The following is a 15,718-nucleotide window of genomic DNA, read 5'->3' as shown; positions in this document are numbered from 1 at the left end:
CAGGTCTTCATGGTAAAATAGCTGCTAGGAAACCACTGCTAAGGACAGGCAACAAGCAGAAGAGACTTGTTTGGGCTAAAGAACACAAAGAATGGACATTAGACCAGTGGAAATCTGTGCTTTGATCTGATGAGTCCAAATATGAGATCTTTGGTTGCAACCACCGTGTCTTTGTGCGACGCAGAAAAGGTGAACGGATGGACTCTACATGCCTGGTTCCCACCGTGAAGCATGGAGGAGGAATTGTGATGGTGTGGTGGTGCTTTGCTGGTGACACTGTTGGGGATTTATTCAAAATTGAAGGCATACTGAACCAGTATGGCTACCACAACATCTTGCAGCGGCATGCTATTCCATCCACTTTGCGTTTAGTTGGACCATCATTTATTTTTTAACAAGACAATAACCTCAAACACACCTCCAGGCTGTGTTAGGGCTATTTGACCAAGAAGGAGAGTGATGGGGTGCTACGCCAGATGACCTGGCCTCCACAGTCACCAGACCTGAACCCAATCAAGATGATTTGGGGTGAGCTGGACCGCAGAGAGAAGGCAAAAGGGCCAACAAGTGCTAAGCATCTCTGGGAACTCCTTCAAGATTGTTGGAAGACCATTTCCAGTGACTACCTCTTGAAGCTCATCAAGGGAATGCCAAGAGTGTCCAAAGCAGTCATCAAAGCAAAAGGTGGCTACTTTGAAGAACCTTGAATATATGACATATTTTCAGTTGTTTCACACTTTTTTGTTAAGTATATCATTCCACATGTGTTAATTCATAGTTTTGATGCCTTCCGTGTGAATGTACAATTTTCATAGTCAAGAAAATACAGAAAAATCTTTAAATGAGAAGGTGTGTCCAAACTTTTGGTCTGTACTGTATTTAGACCGAGCTAAGGGGAAGCATTTATGCAGGGGGCATTTATGCAGATTTTTTGAAAGTGCAATTTTTCTAAGTGCCAGGGCAGTTATACATGGCAGTTGGATAGGGCAAGAGACAGGTAAGACATGCAAGACACTCAAACAAACTTCCTTCCAGATCACCTGATTTGCAAAGAGTGTTCACCATATGTATTTGTGCCATTTATGTTCTGGCTGCTGCAAATACTCACATCTATTGTCCTTTCTCAAACTCTGTACACTCCATCCATATCAACCCCTCTCTCCTCTCTTCCCCTATGTACAGCTCTCATGCTCTCTTCACAATGTTAAACTGTACAGATCCATTCACTCCCACCAGACAACACAAGAGACACTCTCACAAATCACTCAACCATCTGCTCACTCTCTCTATTTTCCTTCTCCTAGTCGAAGGAGATATGTTTCCCTGCCCCGGTCCTTCTTGTAATAATAAGAATAACTCCATCCCTGCTACACTCAGAAACCCTACTAATCTCATTAATATTCCTTGCATGCCTTCTGTCTCTTTACATTGTGTCCTTTGGAATGCGAGGGCAGCATGTAACAAACTCTCCTACATCCATGACTTTTTCCTTTCAAATTCCCTTAACCTTCTGGCTTTTACTGAAACCTGGATCCAGCAGTTGAATACCACCGTCGCTGCTGCTCTCTCATATGGTGGCCTACACTTTTCTCATACCCCGAGACCTGACAGGTGGAGGTGTTTGGCTGCTCCTTTCAACAAAGTGCACTTTTCAGATCATCCCCGCAGTATTCTCCCTTCTTTTGAGGTCCACACTGTCAGACTCTACCAATCCTTCTCCCTGTGAGTGGCGGTTTTGTATTGCCCTTTGCGATCCTCCTGTCAGTTCTTGGATCACTTTGTCACCTGGCTTCCAAACATTCTATCAGGTGACAACCCCACTCTCATTATGGGGGACTTTAACATTCCCATTGGTGATCCCCTCTCCCCATCTGCCTCACAACTTTTATTGCGAACATCCTCCTTCACTCTTTCACAGCTTACTAACTCTCCCACGCATGAAGACAGAAATACACTGGACCTGGTCTTCTCCCGGCTCTGCTCAGTGTATGACTTTACTAACTCCTCTCTTCCGCTCCCTGACCACTGCCTTCTTTCATTCTCTGTCAAGAATTGTTACCCTGCTCAAGACACCAGCACTTTCCACACATATAGAAATATGCGTGCCATTAATACCCAGAAACTTATGAAGAATTTGCAGTCATTATTGGCCCCCATTTCCTTCCTCTTATGCCCTGAGTCTGCACTGAAACATTGTAATGAAACACTGCAATGTGCCCTGGATGAAGCTGCACCTCCTACATTTAGAACAACTCGACACAGACAGCGACAACCCTGGCACACGCTGCAAACACGTTTTCTCCAATGGTGCTCCAGGTGTGCCAAACGTTTGTGGAGAAAATCTAATCTGGCCGAAGATTTCATCCATTATAAATTTATGCTTAAAACATTCAACTACACCCTTCACCTCTCCAAACAAACCTACTTCAACACCCTCATCACCTCATTATCCAATAATCCTAAGCAACTCTTTGACACTTTTCGCTCTCACCTCAATCCAAGAGTGCAGGCCCCCACCACCGACATCAGCACTGATGATCTGGCCAATTATTTCAAAGAAAAAGTTAAACATATCCGACAGGAAATTTTCTCCCAATCCCCTAACGTTATGCATTCACCTCCTTCCTGCACTGCATCTTGCTCACTTTCTGTTTTTGAACCAGTCACACAAGAAGTGACCAGACTCTTTGCATCTTCTTGCCCTACTACCTGCATCAGTGACCCAATTCCCTCACATCTCCTCCAGTCCCTTTCCCCTGCTGTCACCACTCACCTAACTAAAATATTTAATCTCTCTCTCTCATTTAAACACACCAGCATACATCCATTACTTAAAAAAAACATCTCTCCATCAGAACTGCGCTGCTAACTGCAGACCTATCGCCAACCTTCCCTTCATCTCTAAGCTCCTGGAACGCTTGGTCCACTCCCGTCTAAACCACTATCTCTCAGATAACTCTCTTCTCGACCCTTTACAATCTGGTTTCCACTCTTTACACTCTACTGAAACTGCCATCACTAAAGTCTCTATTAATCTACTAACAAACTAAATCTAATGGTCACTACTCCCTGCTGATTCTCCTGGATCTCTCTGCATCATTTGACACTGTGGATCACCAGCTCTTCCTCACTATGCTCTGCTTTATCGGACTCAAGGGCACCGTTCTCTCCTCCTATCTCTATGACCACTGGTTCACTGTATCTTTTGCTGGCTCCTCTTTCTTTCCCCTTCCCCTTATTGTTGTGGTTCCTCAAGGTTCAGTCCTAGGCCCCCTCCTCTTTTCCTTGTATACAGCCCATGTTGGACAAACGATCGGTAGATTTGGTTTTCAGCACCATCTCTATGCTGATGACACCCAATTATACACATTGTCTCCTGACATCACCCCTGAATTACTACAAAATACCAGTGATTTTCTTTCCGCTGTCTCTAACATTATGTCCTCCCTCTATCTAAAACTGAATCTGTCGAAAACTGAACTCCTTGTGTTTCTTCCCTCCACTAACCTACCTACAGTGGTGGCCAAAAGTATTGGCACCCCTGCAATTCTGTCAGATAATACTCAGTTTCTTCCTGAAAATGATTGCAATCACAAATTCTTTGGTATTATTATCTTCATTTAATTTGTCTTCAAGGAAAAAACACAAAAAGAATTGTCCTAAAGCCAAATTGGATATAATTCCACACCAAACCTAAAAAAGGGGGTGGACAAAAGTATTGGCACTGTTTGAAAAATCATGTGATGCTTCTCTAATTTGTGTAATTAACAGCACCTATAACTTACCTGTGGCACCTAACAGGTGTTGGCAATAACTAAATCACACTTGCAGCCAAAGAACTGTCTGAGGACTTGAGAAACCAAATTGTGAGGAAGCATGAGCAATCTCAAGGCTACAAGTCCATCTCCAAAGACCTGAATGTTCCTGTGTCTTCCGTGTGCAGTGTCATCAAGAAGTTTAAAGCCCATGGCACTGTGGCTAACCTCCCTAGATGTGGACGGAAAAGAAAAATTGACGAGAGATTTCAACGCAAGATTGTGCGGATGGTGGATAAAGAACCTCGACTAACATCCAAACAAGTTCAAGCTGCCCTGCAGTCCAAGGGTACTACAGTGTCAACCCGTACTATCCGTCGGCATCTGAATGAAAAGGGACTGTATGGTAGGATACCCAGGAAGACCCCACTTCTTACTCCGAGACATAAAAAAGCCAGGCTGGAGTTTGCCAAAACTTACCTGAGAAAGCCTAAAACGTTTTGGAAGAATGTTCTCTGGTCAGATGAGACAAAAGTAGAGCTTTTTGGGAAAAAGCATCAACATAGAGTGTACAAGAAAAAAAAAGAGGCATTCAAAGAAAAGAACACGGTCCCTACCGTCAAACATGGCGGAGGTTCCCTGATGTTTTGGGATGCTTTGCTGCCTCTGGCACTGGACTGCTTGACCGTGTGCATGGCATTATGAAGTCTGAAGACTACCAACAAATTTTGCAGCATAATGTAGGGCCCAGTGTGAGAAAGCTGGGTCTCCCTCAGAGGTCATGGGTCTTCCAACAGGACAATGACACTTCCAAAAGCACTATAAAATGGTTTGAGAGAAAGCACAGGAGACTTCTAAGGTGGCCAGCAATGAGTCCAGACCTGAATCCCATAGAACACATGTGGAGAGATCTCAAAATGGCAGTTTGGAGAAGGCACCCTTCAAATATCAGGGACCTGGAGCAGTTTGCCAAATAAGAATGGTCTACAATTCCAGCAGAGCATTGTAATGAATAAAAAAGGAAAAGGAGAAAAGAAAGGGGGGGCGCAGATCTAAGTGTAGTATTTTAATAATATCGAATTAGAATTAAAAATTGCTCTCACCTTTGTGGTGTCTTGTTATCCAGCATGTAACCCTGTCTTTAGGGAGTGGAGTAGTCGTCTGGATCTGCTGGCCTGCAGCTCAAAAACAGGTAAAACGAGCTCCCTTGCAGGAGACTCGTCAGAAAGTGCAAGAAAGAGTTTCCAGTTTGTCAGGGAGCGCTTCCAGGTGATTCATTTGGAGTAAGTAATGAATCACCTGGAAGCGCTCCCTGACAAACTGGAAACTCTTTCTTGCAGCAGAGCATTGTAAGAAACTCATTGATGGTTACCGAAAGCGGTTGTTCGCAGTTATTTTGGCTAAAGGTTGTGCAACCAAGTATTAGGCTGAGGGTGCCAATACTTTTGTCTGGCCCATTTTTGGAGTTTTGTGTGAAATGATTCTCTTTTGTGTTTTTTCTTTGCAAGCAAATTAAATGAAGATAATAAGACCAAAGAATTTGTGATTGCAATCATTTCCAGGAAGAAACTGAGTATTATCTGACAGAATTGCAGGGGTGCCAATACTTTTGGCCACCACTGTATGCCCAACTTTGCAATTTCCGTGTGTGGTTTCACCATTACTCCCCAGCAGCATGCCCGCTGTCTTGGTGTCATATTTGATTCAGATCTTTTCTTCACGCCTCACATCCGATCACTAGCCCACTCATGTCACCTACACCTCAAAAACATCTCTAGAATTAGACCTTTTCTTACCTTGGAGTTAGCAAAAACTCTTACTGTAGCTCTTATTCATTCTTGTTTTGACTATTGCAACTGTCTACTAATCGGTCTCCCTCTTACCAAACTCTCCCCTTTCCAATCCGTCCTGAATGAAGCAGCCAGGATCATATTCCTTTCCAACCACTACACTAGTGCCTCTACCCTGTGCCAGTCGTTGCAATGGTTGCCCATCCAATACAGAGTACGATATAAACTTATCACTCTCACCCACAAAGCGCTCCGCAGTTCAGCACCACCCTATATCTCCTCCCTCATCTCAGTCTACCACCCTACCCGCGTCCTCCATTCTGCTAATGATTTAAAACTAAAATCCTAAATAATCCGAACCTCCGATTCTCGCCTCCAAAATTTCACTCTTGCTGCGCTAATTCTTTGAAATGCACTACCCAGGACAATTCGATTAATTCCCAATACCCACAGATTTAAGCGTGTCCTAAAAACGCATTTCTATTGACTGGCCTATTGCCCCACCTCACTTCACTTACTATCCTCATTTGGCTCATACAAAATTTTCCTCAAAATCATGACCCTCGTAGCATCTTTTCACACACCCTCCATGCACTTAACAGCCCTCTGTGACTGAGCTGCACACATACTGGCTGGTGACCGGTTCATGCAGCATTATGTGCTTACCCTATTTATTATATTATGGCTGTATCATACAATATAAGCACATTTTACCATTTAGCTTTCGTGTCTTCCCTATTTCTTCATGAATTGTAATTTTCCAAGAAGCAGGGCCCCAACTCCTTTTAGTATCTGAGTTATATTCATTCTGTAATATCTTTATTATCTGTAGAAGTTCCCTCTAAAAAGTGCTGCAGAATATGTTGGCGCTATAAAATTAAAAAATATTATTATCATCATTATTTTGTTAAGAGCATTAAAGGGGTTGTCCAAGATTGTGATGAGTCTGCAATCATTCTATGTGACTGGAGACTTCTGAATTCTCACAGCGCGCACTGCACGATGTCAGGATTCTCTGGTGCCGGCAGTGAGAGTGGGTGGTCACGAAACCGCAAATATGTGATTTGGTTACATGCGGTCACGTGTCGACTAGACATGTATGGCATCACTCAATGAAAATGAATTGAGTGAGGCCGGACACATCTAGTTGGAATGTGACCAGAACTCTAAAAATCGCATACTTACTGTATGCTCACAGCACCGTCCATTCTTGCCACCGGCAATGGAGAATCCTAAAAGTGTGCAGTGCATGCACTGTGAGAATTCAGGAGCCTGCAGTCACATACAGTGACTGCATACTTTTATCTTAAACCTGGACAAGACCTTTAATTATAAAAATAAGCCCTGTAGCATGCCAATCCTAACAGCATGTAATACACCCACTGTCAGGATTCAGCTCTTCTTGCTGGTTCCAGTAGTCATCAAATGACCACTTCACTCATATGTGATTTCATACTTACGGTCATGTGACAACTCACTTTTCTTCCTGCTTCTTTCAGTTTTTCACTGAACATTGAGAAAATTGGGAGAAGCAGCTTGTTGCCACATACTTTCAGTGTGCAAATCGCATATGTGCTTGGGGCATGGGGATTAATTTCTTGCCCCAGGTGCCAGAAAATCGTGCCAGAAAATCTGGATGCAGCTCTGCTTTATTCATCTCCACCATAGCTCAGCGTTGTTGGCTTTTTTTTTTTTATTATAGATGGATCGTCTTTTAAGCTCTTGCCGCTGGAATCACTTCTTTCGACATACTCACATTAACCTTCTTTCTGCAAGAGTCCCACTTTTCAGAAACCTCTTTCCACTAGCTGCTTTAAAGAGTTTATCCAGGATTTTTTTTTTTCTAACTATGGGCCTAAAAACTAACAAGCAGGTAGCTGCTAATAGGCAACTACCTGCCTGTTGTACCCAGCGCCGGCTCAGAGCAGTCACCAACCACTCCTGATGGCAGTTCAGCAGCTCCATGTCAATAGAGCAGGTCTTCTTATTGTGGGCTGCTCTGTCGATGGAACGAGACTGCCGATGTCATGCTGATTGACAGCCGGCTTCCCACTGTCACGATTTCAGCACTCACTGTGTCCCATAGATGCTGTGAATGACAGCTCTGTCACCCTATGGGATCGAGAGCTTGCTGAGCTGTCAGGATTGTGAGTGACAACTCAACTGCCCAATCTGAGGCTGAGGTGTAAGTATTGTGAATGACAGCTCAGCCGTCCTATCTGGCTGGGTCTGTGGGATCTTCTCCAGGTTTCATCCGTTCTGGGTGATTACAGGGCTATTTAGTACTTTGACAGTGGTCAGACCATTGCCAATTGTAGCTTTGCTCAAGTCGTGTGTGTTTGCTTTGTGCTCTTTGTTGTATTATGATCTCCGTTGCCGACCTTGGATTTACCTTTGACCACCCATTTTACTTACCCCTTTGTATTGATCCGCTACCTTCCTGATAATCTGACCTCGGACTGTGACCTGACTACAGTTTTGTCTTTTCCCTTTGTCTATTATGAGCCCTCTTGGTACTGACCCCGGACCTCTTAACTATCCTGCCTCACGATAAGTTTGTGAGTAGTGACGAGCATCAGATTGAGTAGTGACTAGCATCACAGTGCAATTGTAAATACACAGTGCTATATAATATGATGATTGCAATATATTAGGATACATTTTTTAATGGGAGTGCTTCTTTAACATGTGACTGCTCATGGACAGCACTCAGATGGAACGCTGATCCATCAAGGTCAAAGGGTCCTAGTTGATCCTTAGAGAAGATGACTGCATGCACTATTTTGCTTTGATTTTCGGATAGGCCCATGAAAAACAGAACATACTCAGATACAAAAAAAAAATTCAACTTGGATGAAAAATAGTTAATTTTTTACTAGTGAAACATATGCGTACGACACTGCATAATTGCACTTTATGTTGTGTGGTACTTGTATATATTTTTCAAGGGGCATTTCTTGCCACTTATCATGGTGAACCAGTTTTGATTTTTGCGTGTGCTTTTTAAAGTCTTTTTAACCATTTTTGTTTCCTTATATTTTCAATTGACACGTTAATAAAGTAGTATATTTCATGATTCCCACAAGTGTGCACTGGTATTATTTGTACCTCCCTTGCACTTCGCTTTTGGTATATGTGTCTTGCTAGGTGGGCATTTAGCACCTAATACATGTAGGCTGTGCCTACGTGCTACATGTAGTCACATACAGCAGATTTGTTGCAGTGTCCCATTCATCCAGATAGCATTCTCAGAATACAAGCACGTGATTCCGAAACACCATTCAGTCGTAGAAATGTCTACAACAAATATGAAATTTGCACAAGTATGCCTCCTGAAAATACAAGCAAACCTCCTGAAGTTCACATTTGTTGATGTCCTCCTGTATCATGATCACTTCCTTGCTATGTTTGTTATACTTTAGCCTTCAGGCTTCTTTCAGACATCAGTTTCTCACAAGTTCTATCCATGATTTTCACAGATAGAACTCGTACCTATTATAGTCTAGAGAGGTGTTCACATGTCCGTGTTTTCTTCCAAACCAAGTGTTCCCACCAAAACACCGAGATATGTTTAATTTTGATCAGATCATGGAACAAACTGTCCAATGTAGATCTAGGGAATCTAGGTCAACATAATTCAACAGATACCAAGAGGAGTGAGGGCCCTGCTCAAAAGCTTACAATCCATAATGAAATAGAGGAGACACGAAAGATGAATGATAAAAAGTGCTTGTGTTATATAGTCCATCCATTAATATAATAGGGTATTCCAATAACGCTGCATGAACCAGTCACCAGCCAGTATCTGTATAAGTACAGATACTTTACAAAGTGCTATTAAGTGAATGGAGGCAGTATAAACAGATGATACAAAGGATTAGATTTGGAGGAAAATGTTGGAAGGGCAAAACATAAATAGTTAGATAAGTGAGTTGAGGCGATAGGCCAGTCTAAAGAAATACATTTTTAATGCACGCTTGGGTGCTGGGAATTGATGAAATTGGCCGGGTAGTGCATTTAAGAGAAGTGGCGCAACATGCGAGAAGTCTTGGAGACGGGAGTGCGAGGTTTGGATAATTAAGGAATAAGGATGTTAGTGTTAGGTCATTAGCGGAATGGGGGGCATGGGTAAGGTGGTAGATAGAGATTAGGGATGAGATGTAGGGTAGTGCAGAACCATGGAGAGCTTTGTGGGTGAGAGTAATAAGTTTATTTTGTATTTTATAACAGATGGGTAACTAGTGCAATAACTGGCACAGGGTAGAGGCATCGGTGTAGATCAGGGGTCTCAAACTCGGCTGAGTATATGGGCCGCACACGGAAAAAAATTAATTTGGGGGGCATTCTTTGCAGGACAAAGTGACATTTTTAGTGATACCATTTTTTTTTCTATACACCTTTTGAACATTTTAGCTGTTTTATTTTTTATAGCTTGGGTCGTTATGGATGTGGCGATAATAAAACATGCACTTTTTTGTTTACTTTAGTTTAGATATAAAGCAGCATTTTTAGTGGCAAAATATTTTTTCATGCTTTATTTTGAAGTTTTTCTGCCAAAATCTTGTAGTAATGTGCCCCACCATGGTCTGCATCTTGTAATGTCCCCCATCTTTGTCCCCATCTTGTCGTAATATTCCATACTGGGCCCCATATTGTCGTAATGTCACATACCGGTCTCCATATTGTAGACATGTCCTCATCTTGTAGTAATGCCCCATCCTGGTCCCCATCTTGTTGTAATGTCCCCATCTTCTAGGAATGTCCCCATCCTGGTCCCCCTCTTGTAGTAATGTCCCCAGCCTGGTCCCCATGTTTTAGGACTGTCACCAGCCTGGTCCCCATGTTTTAGGACTGTCCCCACCCTGGTCCCCATGTTTTAGGACGGTCCCCAGCCTGGTCCCCATGTTTTAGGATTGTCCCCAGCCTGGTCCCCATGTTTTAGGACTATCTCCAGCCTGGTCCCCATCTTTTAGGACTGTCCCCAGCCTGGTTCCTATCTTTTAGGACTGTCCCCAGCCTGGTGCCCATGTTGGAGAACTGTCCCGTGTTTGAGACCCCTGGTGTAGATGTTGGACAGAAATATGATCCTGGCTGTTGCATTAAGGATGGATTGGAGAGTTTAATAAAAGGGAGACTGATTAGTACAGACACTATTGACATAATTCACACTGACCAAACACTGATGAATGTCTGTTGCAAGACACTGATGAAAATCAGTACGTTGTTTGTGTGGCGCCCCTGATGGTTCAGTCGCCACAGGGGTACTGCACCTCAGTTTGAGGTGTTGTATCTCCTCTTCCAGGTAAGGATGGAGCATCTCTCAGGACCCTACTTCACCACTCAACACTACACCACTGCTGTTCTGTAGGGGGCCTAAATGCACCAGGGTGCTGACCCGGGCCGGGATAGAGGAGATGGGGGGAACCAAAGATAGGGGGAACCATGTAGTGGGTGAGGGTGGAGGACACACTTTTAAGAAACACTTATTGATTCATATTTAATCTGCGGCCATCTTAAGTTCAAGGTCTTTGATTGTGGGTCTTCTGTCGGGGTCCAGCAAGAGGCTGTAGCTGGCTGAAGATACACGGTCCTCATACTCTGGCCTTGAGACGAGGAGCGGGTCAGAGTTAACCACTGTCTCTACCCAGTCAAGGTCCTGATCTAAGAAGGCCTAGGAGGGGAGCAGAGGAGATTGGCTCCACAGGCAAAAGGATCCCCGGGGGATACGGACGAGCGGAGTCGCCACCTGTATTCTTTACTCTGGCCTAGTCAGGGGGATTCCTGCTGCAAGAGGGGTGACCGGCCCCCGATATCTGACTTTGTTACTTCACGTCTCAGTCAGAAAAGCCGGGACTCTTAGTTGTTCCCAGGGTGATATGGATAGAGCGGCCTACGCCACCTGTATCTCTTAAATTGCGTTTATCCAGTGGGACCCAGCCTTACATTACGTTCACACCACACATAGTCAGGAGAAGACTTAGTGGGAGAACTTACCAAGGAGAGGAACACACACCAGAAGGGTCTCGACAGGTGCTCCTGATCTACCTGGAAAGTGCTGGACCCCCTTCCCGGTGGTCGCAGTACGCTGTGTGTAGCAGAGGGAAGCTTTGCGGCTAAAGTTCATCTGAAAGTGAGTAAAAACCCTGGATGACTTCACACACCGCCTCAGCCTGTTATTTCCTGCGTGGCACTGCACCCACCATTCCTTCCTCACACTGCCCTGAGGCCTGATCCGCCTGTGGGGAGCCGTCCCATCTTAGCTGCCTGTAACACCGGCCTCAGTGGACTGTAGCAGTGCTGGTGTCCATCACCGGAAACCGCAGGTGGCGTAGTCGAAATACCACTCTCACTTAAAAGCCCAATTTTTAATGAGGCAGCACTGGGCACGGAACGGGTCAAGGCCACGACTGCATCCCCCCTCCCCTACAACCGACCAGGCTCCGAGTAACCCCATCGCCCAGGGAGGGCGTCTCATTTGCATAAGAGAAATATCACTGATGTCTTAAGGCCCCGTCACACTAAGCGAGATCGCTAGCGAGATCGCTGCTGAGTCACAAGTTTTGTGACGCAACAGCGACCTCAGTTGCGATCTCGCTACGTTTGACACGTAGCAGCAACCAGGCCCCTGCTGTGAGATCGCTGGTCGTGTCGGAATGGACTGGACATTTCTTTGATCGTTGAGGTCCCGCTGGGTAGCATGCATCGGTGTGTTTGACACTTTACCAATGACCTTGTTGACGACTCAGACACAGAAACAGATAGGCGTGCATCGTTATACAGATCGTTATGGGTCGCTGCGTCGTTGGGAAGATCTGACTGTTTGACAGCTCACCAGCGACCACATAGCGACGCCGCAACGATCCCTGACAGGTCAAATCGTTGTCGTGATCGCTGTAGCATCGCTTAGTGTGACGGGGCCTTTAATTAGAAGTTGGCCTTCAGTCTCTGTAGAACCAGCAGAGAACGGCTTCATCATGCTGCAGCACTTGCTTCGAGATCTGAAGTTTGAAGGTCTAATCAAGGTTTTTGAATAATTTTGTAGCTTAATAAAGGCACAAGGTAGTTACTTAATTTTTTTTTAAACAAAGAAACACTATACATAATATAATGATAAAAAAAATAAAAAAAATCTCAGAAATTTCTCCACTAACCACAAACCAAATAGTGTCCCTAAAAACAATATAATGTTAATTAAAAGAAAATGAAATCCATCTGTTGCACATAGTGCCATTACTCCTATATGCATAAGATGTAATATTTAGAGTAAAGAACCATGTTGGGGAAAAGGCCCATGATTAGCTTATGCTCAGAAATATGACAGAAAAGTGACCTACATGTAACTCAAATAAATACAAAGAAAATTTTCAATGTTCTACAGAAAAATTTCCGACGTTATTAATTTCACAAGTTTTTGGAGTAAATTGAACCCCCAAAATTGCCAAAAAAAGTTCTAAAATATGCAGAAGAAAAAAAAAGAAGCTCCAGAAAATCGCAAAATCATAAAGTTTGTAAAGTGGGATGTAATTGTGGCACCCTGCTGCCCATTGGTGCCACAGAACCCAGAAGGGTGCATGGATGGACTTCTCCACAAGAGGCCCTCACACATTCACACACCTCCACCCTACCACCTCAGACCAGCAGAGGGAGCCCGTTTGGGACATATATATAGGGAGGGTGGAGCCAGGTAGTCAGTCAGTAGTGAGTCAGAAGTTAGTTCAGAGAGTTCCTACTCAGACATAGAGTGGGACAGAGCTCAGAGTTGAGCAGAGAGCGTACTGACGCTCAGAGAGCAGCAAAGAGGCAGCACACTGGCTGCTGTGCTTAGGCGAGCCAAGGCCTACAGCACGAGTGAGGGCCCTGGGTGTGGCCGAAGGCGAGAGGAGAAGGAAGAAGTAGCGAGGGGGCAGAGGAGCATACCAGGCTCACCCAGAGATATATACCAGACACAGGGTCCGAGCCTACAGGGACCCTTTACACCCAGTAGGGACCACCGGAATCCCTGGAGGACTACAGGTCCCAGGTTTACCAAACGCTGACTACAGTACCAGGGCTAGGAGTCATGGAGGCCCCAGCAACCAGGGAGAGTGATCGCCAACAGAAGGCCCTACCACCAGGTCAGCAGGTGCAAGGGAGAGACAGACAGTAACCAAGCTAGGCCTAGTTCCAGGCAGGCCAGAAGCTTAACGAGTAAAGTCACGGATCAGGAGGCCCTATACCCGCTCACTGGGGAGAGTCCAAAAGTGCGCCCTTCGTCCGGAGTACCCTGGACCGTGCCTGCATCATCACTAGTAAAGGTACTGAAGCTTACCCCCGTGTGAGTGTCCGTCTTTCCTCCGGGACCATCCTGCCGTCTCTCCCCCGCATCCACCATCTACCCCTACACTGCCCTGGAGCTAGCTCTACCTGTGGAGAGCCACACTATCCCTGCTGTCATAACAGCAGCTCCAGAGGACTGCTCCGCAGCAGCGGCACCCTTTTGCCGCATTCCACAGGTGGCATCACAAACTTTCCAAATCCCCTATAAATTTCCCTTTTTACTGACCGCCCTGGGTCATGGACCGGGCCAGCCACCGTGATATCCCCCACCGGCATACACAGAGGCCAGACTGCCGAGTACCCCACGGCCCAGGGGGCGCGTCAGCCTTGGCATCACGAACAGGATTGCGTGCCCGTTGCCACCGGGTAATGTGCGCCTTAAAAAGACTGTAATACTCACTGTGGTGAGATTGGTAATGTACTGGTGACAGACCCGATACCCATTGTGATTCCCCCGATGAGTGAAATGCTGATTTGGTGTAGGGCAGCAATAGGTCTCAAAGGACAGAACTACCAGGCGGTAGTGGAACCCATTAGATCAGAGAACAGACCTACACTCTTAACTTCCAGAGGGGTGGTTGATGTACGCAATGGGAGGGTACCCATACGTCTCCTAAATTGTGGGGAGGATGAAGTTAAATTACCAAGATATGCTACTGTTGCCAGGTTGTATATTGTGAATCATGATGCCATACACACAGTGGAATCCTTGACCCCACCAGATACAGTGGAGGACAATGACTCCTAAGCTCTGTTGGAGGATTGGTGTCAACAGCTCCATGTTGGGACTGACGCCACTCCTGTCCATCAAAAACAAGGTGTATACAGGGTGGTCCAGGAATACGAACAGGTATTCAGCAAACACCCACTTGATTTTGGGAGGATTAAAGGGGTACAACACCATATAACCACAGGTGACCATCCACCCATCAAAGAACGTTACAGGCCCATACCACCAGCACACTACCAGAAAGCGAAGGAAATGTTGCATGACATGAAGAAGGCATGGGTAATAAGAGATAGCTGTAGCCTCTGGGCAGCTCCCCTGGTCTTGGTCAGGAAAAAGGATGGAAGCATGAGGATGTGTGTAGATTACAGACAGGTAAATCGCATAACACATAAAGATGCATACCCTTTGCCCCGTACAGAGGAATCCCTGGCTGCATTAAAGTCTGCAAATTACTTCTCTACCCTTGACCTCACTAGTGGGTACTGGCAAGTAGCAGTTGCGGAAGAGGACCGGGAGAAAACGGCCTTCACTACCCCGATGGGACTCTGCGAGTTCAACAGTATGCCGTTCGGACTCTGCAACGCCCCTGGAACATTCCAGAGATTGATGGAGTGCTGTTTGGGACACCGTAACTTCTAGACCGTGCTGCTATACCTGGATGACGTGATAGTGTACTCCAAGACGTATGAGGACCATTTGAAGCACCTGGCAGAAGTATTTGAGTCGTTGTCCCGGTATGGGATGAACCGGGACAGAAATGGCCGGAACCGAAGAATCTCAAGGAGGTACGTCAGTTCCTGGGACTGGTCGGGTATTACCAGAGATTTGTAAGGGACTACACCAAGAAGGCAGCACCTTTGCAAGATCTCATGGTAGTACAGTCCAACAGAGGCAAGAACCCGCCCTTCCAGTGGGGTAAAGAGCAGGCTGAGTCCTTTGCAGTGATGAAAGAGATCCTGACCGGCGAAGAAATCCTGGCCTACCCTGACTACAGCCAACCTTTCCTGCTGTACACTGATGCCAGCAAAGAGGGACTAGGAGCTGTGTTGAGTCAGAAGCAGTATGGCAAGGAGAAGGTGATTGCCTATTCTAGCAGGAAGCTCCGTCCGACCGAGAGGAATCCGGAA

The 15,718-nt window shown here is 45.4% G+C and overlaps 1 protein-coding gene across 5 annotated transcripts in view; it reads right to left on the bottom strand.

Annotated features, from left to right (window-relative positions):
* The window catches only part of LOC141172296 (galactoside alpha-(1,2)-fucosyltransferase 2-like), a 243,557-nt gene that overhangs the window by 117,257 nt on the left and 110,582 nt on the right, over positions 1–15,718 (bottom strand). Inside the window, exon 1 of one of the 5 annotated variants that reach the window (XM_073656333.1) lies at positions 4,859–4,982. The exons of 3 other annotated variants lie outside the window; for them this stretch is intronic. The gene's annotated coding sequence lies outside the window, so the exon portion shown is untranslated. Of the gene's footprint in view, positions 1–4,858; positions 4,983–15,718 lie in introns of those variants that run through there. One more of the 5 variants, XM_073656335.1, reaches the window with a different exon arrangement.

Source organism: Phyllobates terribilis, unplaced genomic scaffold (assembly GCF_046119375.1).
Source record: "Phyllobates terribilis strain yellow unplaced genomic scaffold, ASM4611937v1 Scaffold_12__6_contigs__length_324123572, whole genome shotgun sequence".
Classification (NCBI taxonomy): Eukaryota; Metazoa; Chordata; class Amphibia; order Anura; family Dendrobatidae; genus Phyllobates; species Phyllobates terribilis.
Note: the sequence above shows the minus strand (reverse complement) of the source record. Positions and strands in the feature narration are given on the sequence as shown.